Here is a 9,908-nt window from a genome sequence, read left to right as displayed (position 1 = left end):
TTGACAGCATTTTTTTCATCTGGAAAGTCGACTCTGAGGCCTTAGAGGAATTTACCCTATGGATAAATGTGGCAGATCCCAACCTCAAGTTTACTGTCCACTCAAGCAACATCAAGGTGGAGTTTCTTGATGTTTGGGTGGAACATCAGGATTCGCATCTTCAGGTTTCATTGTACACCAAGCCCACGGCAAGAAACACAGTATTGCAATTCGATAACTTCCATCCTCGTTGCCAGAAGGAGGCGATACCCTTCAGTCAATTTCTTCATGTTCGAAGAAATTGTAAGAACTTGAGGGATTTCCGGAAACAAGCAGAAACCCTGAAAGAGAAGCTAATAAGGAGGGGTTATCCCATTAGAGTGATCAAAGACGCTCTCAAGAGAGCCACGTATTATGACTGGGATGCAATGTTCAGACCAAAGAACACCGAGGAACTGGACAAGCTTGTGTCATCAAACACTCTAACTTTGACCACAAGATCCGCCAAATCGTAAACTCACAATGGCACCTTATCAATATCGGTGGCCAGGAACAAAAACTAGAGACCTCTTTTTGCGTTTAAGAGGAACAAAAACCTCAGAAACTTTCTGGTGAGAGGGAAAAGTCCTGAATTTAACACCTTTTGTCAGAAATCTATTAAAGGGGGTGAACCCATTAAGGGAAACCACAGATGTTGGTCTTGCCAAGCATGCACCAATGCCATCATTAGTGATAACATCCGAATCAATGAGAGAACGGTCTTCCTCAAAGAAATGACGAACTGCAGATCCTCTAATGTGATATACATCATTATGTGTAAAGGCAATTTGGCCTATGTAGGCGAAACTGAGAGAGAATGCAGAAACAGGATCGGGGAACATAAGTCCAATATAAGATTGTCCAAACATACTGCACCACTGGTTGATCACTGGTTGGAGGCCAAACATGTGGAGAATGATCTTAGATGGTGCGTGCTGGAGAAAATCCGACCCCAGGCAGGGAGAGATATGACAGCCACCTGCAGGAAGAGGAGTTTTCTGGATATTCACTCTTAACACCAAAGAAAGAGGACTGAACGAAGATATGCCATTGGAGAATGCAATTCTGTAATTTAGCTTTTACAGTTTTAGAGTTTCCTTTTTTCTTCTTTCATGTATTGGTCCCTATAAGTCGCCCGGACCCCTGCTATCTCCCCATACCAGTCGGATCCTTTCTGGCATTTTTTTTTGTATACTTTTGCATCTGGCTTCGCCCGCGGAACACAGTGATGCCTTGTTGCATTTCTTTTCTTCATTAGGTCGTGTTGACCTTGACATTTATTCGCTGTATCCAGTTAGACTCCATGCCTCTGTCCCTATGCCTTTTGGAAAAGGTCCTTTTCACCTGAACACTGTTCTGGAGATTATTCTTTTATTAAATCATTTTTCCTATACTCATCCATAGTCCCCCTGTCATTAGCTATCGTCTTAGGTTTTTTAGCAGTATTAGGATTACTGCACATTCTTATGTTTGTTTTCTGAGGCAGTGATACCATTATGGCGCCTCATTCTTCCTACCGTTTGGTTTCCCTTACGGCCGCTTTCCACATCGAGCATCTGGAGAGGGAGGAGCTTCTGCCCATACCTCCTATGTGTGGCGCTCGCGCACGCGCTTTCACCCATTTAAACTGGTCAGCTGAGTTATGGCGTCTGCAGCTGTCCCCCTAAGGACGACGGCGCCTCGCTTATCTGCCGGCCGGTGGTGTGGACCTGAAGCATTTGGCCTACGCCGCTTTTGCATCATTTCAACCAGGTAAGCTCTTCTGCCTTTCTGCCTTGTCAGGATCTCCGGCCCCATTCCCTAACTCCCCTTTGTGTGCCGTTAGTTACTCAACACGGTGTATGCATTTTTTCCGTAAGATGCTTGTACTTATATGACCTGCACTGCTGTTCCGCAATTTGAGCAACGCGCATACACTCTTGCCGACATGCCTATTGTAAAGTGGTGGGGGCGCTAGGCCCACATACTTAGATAAGGAGCACACCGACACTGCATGGATGGTTAGTTACTGGCCACGAGCACGTGCACTCGGCCCCTTTTATTGTCAGGGTCACCTGACTGGTGACGCCTGTGGTGGGTGGGTGTTGAGTGTGGGTTCAAACACAATAGAAACACTAGTCTGTGTCCAGCAGGACACTACATCCCTCCCAACTTTGGATAAAATAAATATTCCAAGTCCAACCTGTAAAGGAAAACAGATACCCAAACAAAACCCCAAACAGCCTTAGCTTTAGGCCGCAGTCCGTCGGTGTTCGCTTTATTGGATCACCATTGTCTGTGACGTTCGTGTTCGTCTTGGCCAACTACTGGAGACCGACCTGGTCTATCAGTAACAATGTCTATGTACACAAGTCCTTCATTTGGATACGGGGAGCTGTGCTGGGATCCACTCTGCTGATTCTTGGCCTGAGGTTTCACCTGGAGGTGACGTGCTAGCTGTTCCAGTATCTTGACGGCCAAGATGCTTCCGAATTGCCTCTCTCACTTGGGCACCTCTCTCACCGGTGCATCCGTGTGGGCTTTCCAGCTGGGCGGTCATGGGACTGTGTGGACCGTGCGGGCTCCGCGTGGGCCGCGCTAAGGCGTCGCTTCCGAACTGCCAACGGGACTCCCAGCCTAGTCGCTCATGTGTTCGCCAGGGTGATGTTCCATCTCGGTGTCTTCGCCATCCGGTTCGGTGTCTTCCTCTCAGGGTTGCCGGGCAACCAGTCTCCGGTTGCGGCCTCCGTGCATCCTGCGCATGTCTAGGAGCTGCTGTCTAAACATCTCTCCCATTCGGACTCCAATTTCATTGGAATTCCGCCGAGGCCCCTTGCCCCTGGATTTCCACTTGACCGCGTGGGCTGTGCGGGCCTTCGTGTAGGCTGCGCGTAGGGGTCGCTTCAGAACTCCCAACAGGGCCACGGCCTAGTCTTGCTTTATCCCAAGGGGTGGATCTTCAAATGTTCAGTTGTGCTCTACTTCCGTATGCTACAGGGTGACAGGGGTGCACCGCCGGTTCCTGGGCGGCCTGCCTTCTTGGACTCCGACTGCCTGGAGTGTGTGGATTCCCTTGGGTGTTATGCGGCTCCTTGATGGTGCTGATGACTTCACCATCATCCTTTGACGGGGCAGTAGGCGGCGGTCCGATGTCTTGGGGTGTTCTCTTCGGTGATGATGCGAGTACTCTGCCCAGTGACTTCGCCTCATGGTCCCTCGCACACCTGTGTTGGTTGTCTGCCCATGGCGCGGTGCCACTGTACCTTCCTCCTTTGTAGGCTGACATCCTGTCATCCTCTTATTTCTTCATGGCGTCTTGCCACTCACTCTTCTTCTCTTCTTTCCTCATGGCATCTTGCCACTCACTCTCCTTCTCTTCTTTCCTTCCTTTGCGACGCGGTCTTGTCCTCTCGCATTCTATCTCCTCCTCAGCAGGCTTCTCCGTGTAGCGTGCACTCTACACGTTTCCCTCTGGTCTTGTCCCGGCAATGGGACACTGTCTTCTGTTCAATCTGTGACTGGACCGGTCGTCGCGACCTTCTTCTGACTCCTCCTAGTTTCTAGTATTAAGCTTCTCGTCCGTCTCTTTCTGGTCCTCTTCGCGGACCATTCCTGGGGTCCTTTCTGCGGACATCCTCTTCGTTCTTTACGTCACGGACTTCTTCTCCATTCTTTTGATCAGGCCGCTTGTCATGCCTCTCCTCTCTGACGACCATCTGAGTGGTCCGCTTCTTCTCTTCGGCGACCATCTGGCTGGTCGGATTCTTCTCCTCGCTGGCGACCATCTGCCTGGTCAGCTTCTCCTCTTCTCACTGGCGACCATCTGCCTGGTCGGCTTCTCCTCTTCTCACTGGCGACCATCTGCCTGGACGGCTTCTCCTCTTCTCACTGGCGACCATCTGCCTGGTCGGCTTCTTTCTCTTCTCACTGGCGACCATCTGCCTGGTCGGCTTCTTTCCCCTTTCCCGGGTCTTCGCGCTTCTGGTGGCTCTTGCAACCACCTCTTCTTCCCTGCAATCGCGTGGCAGTGGCGCTCTTCTGATGGTGCTTTTCCGCCACCTTCCTGGGTGCACTCGCTGCACGTTCCTCTATCTCCTTTGTCCCTGGAGCAGTGTCCGCTTTTCTTGCACGTCTTCGCCCTTGCCGGGTGCTGAGCTCCTGAATCTTCATTCGCTTGTCTGGTGGTGCTCCTTCTTCTTACTGTTGCAGCGACAACCTGTGGCCACTAGGTACCGTTGCGCTCTCGCTCTGTCTCAGCTTCGTGCTTCAGGTGGTCTGCGCCACCGCTCCGTCTACCTGCTCCTGGTTACTCCCCTTGGCGCGCTTGTGCCTTCACTCTGCTTCTCCTCTTCTTAGGGCTCCTTCGACGCGTCACCTTATCCGCGGGTACTTCCTACCTGCCCCTCTGGCGCGTTCCTGCACCTCGTCTCCTCAACCTCCAAGGCTGTGTGGTGGCTTGGCGCCACACTGGCCTGGCAGTTTTACTGCGCACTCTTTATGCACTTGGCGGTCCCCACTGCCCAGGATTGCATTACTCTTCCTTCACCCGCTTTATTGTGTGGCCGCTGTCCCAGGGCTGCTGTGCACTGTAACAGATGCTCTGTCCTGCCGTTTTCCTGTGTGTGCCATCTGTGTGCCTCAGCACCTTTAACCTTATTGCAGCCGTTATGTTCCTTTCACAGTCATTTATTTTGTGGGCGCGCTGTTGCACTTCGGCCACTAGATGGCAGTGGAGCGCCTTCCCAGGCACAGGCAGTCTTTCATCTCAGCTGAAGTCTATTGCTGAGTGCTTTGTGCTGGGGGACAGCGTTGCCTGCATTCACTGTGCAGGTGCTCTCCTGGGCCACATGGCTGCCCCTTTGCTTCTGTTCCTGCTGGCCACTTGTGACACACCTGCGGCCGGACTTCGCGGGAGGACCGCTCCTTCACCGCGGTGAGTGCCTGGCGTTTCTTTTCTCGGGGGGGGCGGCTGAGTAGCCTTGTGTGTGCACTTTTATTTACTTCACTTATTTGGCGGCAGTCGCGTACCGCTGCAGCTGCGGGTCTTCACTTTGCACCGTCTGTCCCGCCCTTTATTTCACGTCGCTCTCCCCGCCCGCAGCAGTTCCTTTGTTAGCACGCTGCCCGAGGCGGGGGAGGGTTGACACTGATACCGGCACTGGTCGCACGGCAGTCAGCCACGCATGTGTGCCGATTCCCGCTCCTCGCCCACAGCAGCTCCACTTTGCTCACGTGCTGCTCGGGGGAGCGGGCCGAGGAGACGTTGTTTGCCGATCCGGTGCGGCGGCTGCGGGTGGGCTCCGCTTTTACTTTCAGTTCTTTCCGCAGCTGGTCTCTTCGTCACTTCGTCTCCCGGGCCGCATACATGCCCACTCCTCCTCTTGGGGGCACCTCGCGCTCTTCGCGCTTACTCTAAACTCGCGCTTTGATGCGCCTTTGATCTGCCGCCTGCAACCGATTGGGGCACACGCATGCAGGCACCACTGAGGGGGGGGGGGGGGGGGGGGCGCTTTACCTTATCTGCCCCAGCATTACTCCGACTGTGTTTATCACGCACCGGCCGCTCCCGCTGGTCGGGAGTGTTCGTTGGGGTGAGGGATGGGCACCGCCTGATGTCCTCGCCGCAGACTTCTCCCGGAGGCCACAGAACGGGTCAGGGGCCACTCGTCTCCCCGCCGCCGCAGCCTCACTCCGCTCTCGTGCCACGCGGGCGGTGGGGGTTAGAGCCCCTGCCGATCCACTGTAGGTGGGCTCCGCTCGTGCAAGGGCTTCACTCTTGTAGTCCGGCTGTCGGGGCATCAGCTGCGGGGCGTACGGAGCGGGGTGGGCTCCGGCTGGCTGCCTCGTACTTGGGGCCTCATCTCTTGTCGCCCGTGTCCCCCTTCCCGATTCAAAGGCTCACCTCCGGTGGGCAGACGCGGGGTGGGCTCCCACTGCAACCTCCTCAAGTTTGGGGTCACTCGGTCGCGGCCGCTGCGGGTGGGCTCCGCACAGCTTGCTCTTCTTTGGGGCAATTCCCCACGGGGGTCACGGTGGCAGGCTCATGAGGTGCGGGGTGGGCTCCCAGTCACCTCGTCAGTTTCCTGTAAGCCCGGGGCTCCTCGCATGCCCCTCGGGTGGTTCGAGGTCCGGCGCCTTACGTGTTGGGGGCGGGTGTCGACTTCACACGGCAGCTCTCTTCCCCACGCCAGTCCTCCTCGGCCTCACACTTCCCCCACCAGGACCAGTGGAGGCGAGGCCACCACACACGTGGGATAGGACCCACTCGTCGCCATTGTAAAGTGGTGGGGGCGCTAGGCCCACATACTTAGATAAGGAGCACACCGACACTGCATGGATGGTTAGTTACTGGCCACGAGCACGTGCGCTCGGACCCTTTTATTGTCAGGGTCACCTGACTGGTGATGCCTGTGGTGGGTGGGTGTTGAGTGTGGGTTCAAACACAATAGAAACACTAGACTGTGTCCAGCAGGACACTACACCTATGTTTGTGTCTATCCTTGCTACTACGAGAAGCTCCACGGATTTGTAGCGGATCCCCTCCTGCTTGTTTGGCAGTCGTGTTTTCCACCCTTTCCAATTTGTGTAATTTCTGTAGGCCTTGTCTTTAATCGGTACGATTTCTGGGCTCTGTATCGGGCAGCCCCCCGCTTAGAAACTCTGTGATTCCGGCCACAGCAGCCTGTACTATTGGGTACCTTGAGTTAGTGCCGTCCCCGGACACCATACATTAGATCGTACTTTGTACCTTTTAATCCTTTTTGCGATGATGCGTATGTGCTCATTCTGCCTATTTGTTCATTGGTGCATTGCTTTTGGTTTCATTAGGTATATCGTATCGTGATTATTGAACACTGCTCGACCTGTGGCCTGCTATCGGCAAGAACCTCACTGTTCGGGTTCCCTTGGACCGTTCAAGTACCTCCTTATTCTTTGCTCATATAGTCTGGACCTTCCCCCCTGAGACGCTTGTAAATGACCTGAGTACCTAGCTCCTCGGGTAAGCTGTGGAATACCAAGACCATATAAACAAGGCCCTGGCCCTAACACCGGGAGATTTTTGGTCCTTTCAGTTCTAGCATTCTTTATTTTTATTTTTTCCTAGATCCAAGTGTGGAACTCATTCCTCTGCATTGTCCACGTCTTATATGATCCAGTGGCGACGTGTTTCTTATTCTGTTGCTCCAGGTATCTGTGTTTAAAACTTCAGTTTTACTGAACTATCGTGAATTCTGGGCTTCTTGATTACTATCTCTCAGACCAATCTGGGTCTGACTTTTTCAGCTTTGGACATATTTTTCTCCCTTTGGGCACGTGTGCACCATAGATGTTTCTAGGGTGATCTGCATGTTTTTAACTAGAGAATTCACTGGTGTGTCACACTATTTTTGTGCTTTCCAAGTGTGCACCCACCTTTGTGTAGTAAACATTTGCTCATCCTGCAGTCCCGCAACTGTACCTTCCCTGCTTTCAGCCCTTCCTGATATAAGGATTGTGTATATCCTCAAACCCTGATCTATCTGAATATTTAATTCTCAATATGTATATTTTCTTTTTATCATTGTTTCCCTCTAGGCGCATCACTCCATGTGTCTCCCACATGACTCCTGCGCCCTGAAGAACGAGGGACCCACAGCTGGGTTAGACACCGAAACGCGTGTTGGTGCTGGAGCTGATCTTAGATTTTCTGTTTTGATCTACCATCTTGAGTAAGCATTTAGATGATGAACTGTATGACCAATGTATCATGGGATCTTCAGATGCTGTTATGGACTTTATTCAATTATACGTTTGAATCCCTGTACCCCCTTATTTGATGGGAAGATTTTGTAATTATTTGTGTACATATATTTAAATTGTGTTGTCTTGATGTATAGTGATTGTTTGAATTGACAGTATGCAAGAGGTTGTTTTGGGTATGTGTCTGAGTTATGTTGACTGAGAGGTCGTGTGTGTGAATTTGGATGCATCTGGAACTTTTATATTTACCATGTTTATCATTTTGACAAAACCAAACAAATAAATGTGACTTGTTAGCTCGTTCTATTGTTTATATCATAGTTTGGAAGGTCAGGACATTCCGGCTGTCTTCTATCAATGACTGTTTAGCTTTTTACGTATTAGCTTTTGGCAGAGGGATTTTCGTTGTTTTTACTCAGCCGGTCCGGCTCTGTGTCTACTTCGAGGTGGAGGCCGGGGTCGGCTGGGAACACAGCCGATGCCGGTTGCGGACATAGTGCCGGTGGAATCGGGGCTGGGGGGAGGTGTAACAAGGTCGACCGGCGCCGATCCGGATCCGGGCCTAGATCCAAGGGGAACCGGCGGTGCCGAGCCTGGAGCTGCCAGCGTCGAAGGCCCAGGGCCCCCAAACGAGTCCGCGGGGCCCGAAGGTGCGCCGGCGGAGTCGGGCTGCCCAAAGATGCCATGCATCGCACAATTGACGAAGCTGGACAGGGGGTCACTCCGGGTCCCGGGAAGGGAGGGAAGCCTGGAGTCGGCCCTTCGGGCTCGGCAGGCAGCCGCATGCCTCGTCGCGTCGTTCGACGGACGAGGAGAAGTCGAACAGCGACTATGCTTCTTCGACTTCTTCTTGTGCTTCGAATTACCTGACCCCGAGTGTGAAGACTTGGATGAAAAGTGATGATGGCTCCGCAACCGGCCCCTTGACATCCTACACGAACAGGACCTTGAACGGTACGTAGCCGGCTGCCGGGCCTTTAGAAGCTTTCGGGACCGCTCCCGCAAAGACTTTGGATTCATGATCCGGCAATTGGAGCACGGCTTGGGGTCTTTGTCACGCTCCAGGCAGAAGAGGCACAAGCGTTGCGGATCCTTAACCAACATCAGTTGGCTAAAGAAACTGCAAACCTTGAAGCCAGGCATCCCTCGTGCACCAGATGTCGATGGACTCAAAAAACGATGTCAACAAAAGTCGAGAAAAAGTCAGTCAAAAAGTGACTGGAGGCACCGCTCTCTCCGGATCTGCGTTTGCTGGTGCGGAAAAAGAAAGAACTGATGTCAGCGCACAAGGGCGGCGTCTATGTAGCTACAGGGACGTCATCCCGGCTACTACAACGCCAACGACGAACGCGGAGTCGATCCACGCCACCCTCAGACACGCAGGGGTACTGCTGACGAAAAACCTTCCGGATCCAGTCTGACGCCTGGGGTAATTCTTAGGTAAGGAATCTTGTTTACCTGTTCCCATTTGGAAGTTACAGCCTATTAAATGAGGTAAGGTAACTCCAATGTTATCCTATAGGAGAGGTAGGCCTTGCAATAGTGAAAAACAAATTTAAGAGTTCTTCACTATCAGGACATTAAAACTTAAAAGTACACATCCAACCAGAGCATTAGGTTGGCATAACGGGCGGTCTATGAGAGCAGGGGAAGCCCGCAAAAATGGACAAAGATTTGGGGGAAGTGGAATGGATATCGAGAGATGCAGTGTAGTCCGATCGCTGGACCCGAACAGGAGCAAGGGACAATATAGCTGAATGAAGGAAAGGGGTTGGGATGTAGGGGAGGCTTAACCGAGAGATGTCAACCACTATATGAAGAATATAAATGACTTGTTAATCTGTTTGGGACTCGCTAAATTATTATGAAATGTATCCTGCAAGTGGGCGGCTTGTTGTTGTTTTAATAAAAAGATTTATTTTTAAAAGTACACATCCAAGGTTTTAAATACACTGCAGTTTGCCCTCTTGGTTGTTTAGGACCACCATAGGCATGACTTATATTTATGAAAAAGGAAGGGTTGGGTTTGGAAAAGGTTTATTTTGCCAAGACGAAGTGGAAGTTTAAAACAGCACATACACAGGCTGTAAATGCAGACCTGAGACATGTTTACGTAAGTGAATGGCATAATAACTGCTGCAGGCCCACTAGTAGTGTTTGATTTACAGACT

General features: G+C 51.9%; 1 long non-coding RNA gene across 1 annotated transcript in view; it reads left to right on the top strand.

Annotated features, from left to right (window-relative positions):
- The first annotated feature begins 4,761 nt into the window (after window positions 1-4,761).
- The window catches only part of LOC146811309 (uncharacterized), a 42,271-nt gene continuing 37,124 nt past the window's right edge, over window positions 4,762-9,908 (top strand). Inside the window, exons 1-4 of the long non-coding RNA XR_014965809.1 lie at window positions 4,762-4,930; window positions 6,826-6,997; window positions 7,103-7,185; window positions 7,573-7,706. This is a non-coding gene — a long non-coding RNA (uncharacterized LOC146811309). The remainder of the gene's footprint in view (window positions 4,931-6,825; window positions 6,998-7,102; window positions 7,186-7,572; window positions 7,707-9,908) is intronic.

This window comes from Triturus cristatus, chromosome 7 (assembly GCF_964204655.1).
Source record: "Triturus cristatus chromosome 7, aTriCri1.1, whole genome shotgun sequence".
NCBI classification, from domain to species: domain Eukaryota; kingdom Metazoa; phylum Chordata; class Amphibia; order Caudata; family Salamandridae; genus Triturus; species Triturus cristatus.
Note: the sequence above shows the minus strand (reverse complement) of the source record. Positions and strands in the feature narration are given on the sequence as shown.